We start from the raw sequence: 3,631 nt of genomic DNA on the forward strand, positions 1-3,631 counted from the left end.
GATGCTGCAATCTGCATCCCTCCATGGTTGCATTTGGAGGAGAGAAGGGGAGGGGGATGGCTGAAGGCTTAAACTTAGTGATGTTGGAGGGATGCACAATGTAGCCGTGATGGTCCAGGGAGTGGAGGGGCAAGGATTGGGGGTGGGTTGGGGCATGTCTTATTGCATCGGCTGGGTTTAGGTGTTGGTCGAAAGATGTGGGCAAATGAGGTGCTTTGGGTAGATGTGATTTACCTCTTTATTAGATCCGCTACATAGCTTTGGGGGAGGGGGGGGGGGGGAAATGTTCTTTGCAAGCTTCTGTGGGGCAAGGGACCCTTTTAATAGCACCTAGGGATGCAAGAATTGCCCTGTCCTGGCTCAGACCATCAGTCCACCTTGTCCAGTCTGCTGCCCCAGGCCTGGGAAGGAGGCAAATGCAGCGTGAGCAAGTATTGGTGGGAAGAGCAGTGTTTAATAGCAAATATTGCTTATTCTTGCTAACTCTCCGGGGCGCACATGGGCTTGGGAAGGCTCCCGCTGTGATTCATTGGTGCGATGCCCTTCAGTGAGCTTTGGAGAACCAGTGCTTTTATTGCCCTTTGGCTCCTCAAAGCTGTTTAGCAAGTGTTTTATATTTTAACATTTCTTGGCAAAATGCCTCTGGCTTTTTTTTGTAATTCCATAAATACAAACAAGGCATTGTATGGCTGAAGGACAATAGCTGGTATTATGGGCGCAGTGATAATTCATCGGAAACTGGCCATGCAAACTTGGTTCTGCTTCCTAAATGCCACCTCTTGTTCCACCTGTGGCTGTGGGCAAAGGGAGATGTATATGGCTGACTTCTTACTAGTCTCCTTAAATTGTGTTGAAGATTAGATTTTTAAAAATAGGCTTTTTATGCAGGGCAGAATAACAAAGGTGTCCTCTCCTCTGCTTCCTGTACAGAGCTCCTCACCTTCCCTTAGTGAAATGGGTTTCGGTGGGTCTTGACTCCATCTTGGTGCCGGCGATTTGACATGCAACAGGCGACTGTGCTGTGAGGCTCTCCCAGGGGTACCTGGTAATGCTGTGCATGCCATCCAGGCAGGGGTGAACTTGTTGGTTGGGGGCTGATGTTGCTGGAGTGCAGGGAAACTTGCATTGCAGCTGCCTTGAGTGTCAGTGGAAAGGTTTGCTGCGATACAGCAGGAAAAAGCTTTGCAAGTGCAAATATTTACTCTGTGCAGCCTGTCTTTGCTCTGGAGGCGTGCTTAGAAAAGCACATCTTAGCAGTGCAGGGCTCCTACGCAGCTATGGTCTTGCTAAACTTCAGTGAATTTTAAAGTGTCAAATCTGCCTGTATTGCAGAGGAGTCTGGATGCTTGACTGGGAGCAATACCCTTGAATGCTATGTGCATATCTTGGGGAGAGGCTGGCTTTAGCCAAGATAGCAAGGATGTACTGGGTAAAGGATGGGGAAAAGAAACTTATCCAGTGTAAGCATAGTGTAGTGGGAGTGAGGTCTGTGTTGGCAGATCTAACTGGCATGGATGGATCAATGATTACACTGGTTTATTCAAGTGGTTATGTTGGGGAGTGAGTGTGGCAACTTCATGCACTTTGGCTAATATTTCATCTGTTTGCCCCCATACCACAGTAATGTAACCCTGTCCTGCTTGGGTGTGAACAACCCTGGCTCAGTTTACCTCACGATGGAGCAAACTGTCAGACTTCACAACTTCATCTGTCCATGCCCAGGGAGCTGGAGGCTGCAGACTTCAGGGCAGAGGGGAAGGGACTGCACTGGCTTGTTGGTACCAATAACACTACCCCTTAATGAGCAAGAGGAGAATCTGGCAGGAGCTGAGAGAGTCCCAGGTGCCACTTGGAGTGAGTGAATTGTCATATGCAGTGTTTAGCGGTAACTTACCTTATTAAATCAAAAAGAATAAATCATTCATTTGAGGCATCAAATATGTAGCACTGAGCTGATGGACTCGACAGCCCTCCCTTTGCAGAGGCCTGTTCTGAGCCAGAATGTTAATAATGTATTTAGGACATGTGCATAATTTAAAATGGCCTGTAGTTTAGGGGATGGTGCAGCTGGCCTGAACTCTTGCTTGAAGGTGGAAAGATGACTTGATTTTTCTATGCAGGTCAGTTCCCTCTCTTGAGGCCTGTCTCAACAGTCCTGCAGCCTGGCATACTTGCATGTCCTCTTCCATGCGTATGCCTTGTCCATCCAGAAAGCTGGGATGCAGGCATAGAAGGCATTGCCTTGGTAACTGCAGTTTCCACCCCCTCCCTCCACACACATGCACACAAGTTAATTAAATAGTACCACTTGGGAAGCTGGCAGACTGCTTGCAGCTCTGCCATTTGTCATGAGGGACTGAAGCCGGGACTAATGAGAACTTCAAATGCTCCATCTGCACAGAGTCCCCGGTGCCTTGCAGCTCCTGTCCTGTAGGAGGGGGTTTAATCAGTGGGACTCACCTTGCTGGAGGTAACGTGATCTGTGGAGACTGAGTGCGCTGAAATTGGATCATGGCTCTGCCACTTATCTGCTGCATGACCTTGGGCAAGCCATTTAACCTCCCTGCCGTCGAAGTCTCTGCTCTGACTAGGATGTCAGTGTAGAGAGTGTAGTCTTTTTGTTGGTGAGGGTCTGCCTTGCTAGGTGTGCAGGTGGTCCCTAGCAGAGTGAACCTGGTCCCATCCAAGCTTCATAGCTGGACCACAAGCCAATGTGTTGCAGGCCTGGGTTCAATCTTGGTGTCCAAGGCAGATTAAAATGTGCATCTCCCACCTTCTGGGAGAATGCCTGCCCCCCACCACAATGCTGTATTTGGCTGGGGGGGGGCTTTCCATGTCTGCTGCTGAGTCTGTTCCATTTTAGACTGGGGAAGTGCTGGAATAAGGCCTGGGACCCTGGTGTTCCAGCTCCCAGGCAAGTGTCCTGATTACCAGAATAAAGTCACTTTGGTTTCCTCTATCCTAGTAGCTCTTGGACAGCATACCTTGAGATCCTTTGGATACTGTGGGGGTGCCACACAATATTAGCACTGCTGGGTGTGCAAATACCTACATGTGACTTCTGAAGATAAGCCCAGAGATTGCAAATAGGAATCTGGAGTATCAAATCTGACCTGTTGGGGTCTTTCAGTTGCTTGCAGCAGCAGAAGAATTGATTTGTGACTTCTTCTTTCCCACCCCCCACACCTCCCTTACAGTCGAGAAACAAGTGAAAGTGCCGGCCCTGAGCTTTCCAAGCAGGGCCTTGAGCCTAATAAGGCCAAGAACATTTGTTTCTAGCAAGGTTTGGCAGTCTTCTTTGTAAATGCAAGCTGGTCACTCAACTAGGCCATGGTTGTGGGCTGCAGATCTCTGCCCTCTTCCTTCTCCCAGGACTAGTTGCCTGCATGCATCCTTAAGGATGGTGCTGTTAAGGATAAGGAGCTGCCTTTCTGTGCTGGGAGCAGTGCAGCTGCTGCATCATGGTGCTTGGGGTTATCTACTTGTCACTGCAGAGTGATTGGGCCAGTTAACCTGTCCTTGCAGCTGTACTGTCATTGGCCACCTGCTTGGGGCTTGCTGGAGCATAGCATTGCTGGGGATGGGAGCTGTTGTACAGCCTTGATCTGTGTGATTTTTTTTTTTTTTTTTT

General features: G+C 49.0%; 1 protein-coding gene across 2 annotated transcripts in view; it reads left to right on the top strand.

The window, feature by feature from the left end:
* The window catches only part of DGAT2 (diacylglycerol O-acyltransferase 2), a 46,136-nt gene that overhangs the window by 319 nt on the left and 42,186 nt on the right, over positions 1 to 3,631 (top strand). Inside the window, exon 2 of one of the 2 annotated variants that reach the window (XM_019525269.1) lies at positions 931 to 1,045. The exons of the other annotated variant lie outside the window; for it this stretch is intronic. The gene's annotated coding sequence lies outside the window, so the exon portion shown is untranslated. The remainder of the gene's footprint in view (positions 1 to 930; positions 1,046 to 3,631) is intronic. 2 annotated transcript variants of the gene reach the window in all.

This window comes from Gavialis gangeticus, unplaced genomic scaffold (genome assembly GCF_001723915.1).
Source record: "Gavialis gangeticus isolate Ggan-Ray unplaced genomic scaffold, GavGan_comp1, whole genome shotgun sequence".
Classification (NCBI taxonomy): domain Eukaryota; kingdom Metazoa; phylum Chordata; order Crocodylia; family Gavialidae; genus Gavialis; species Gavialis gangeticus.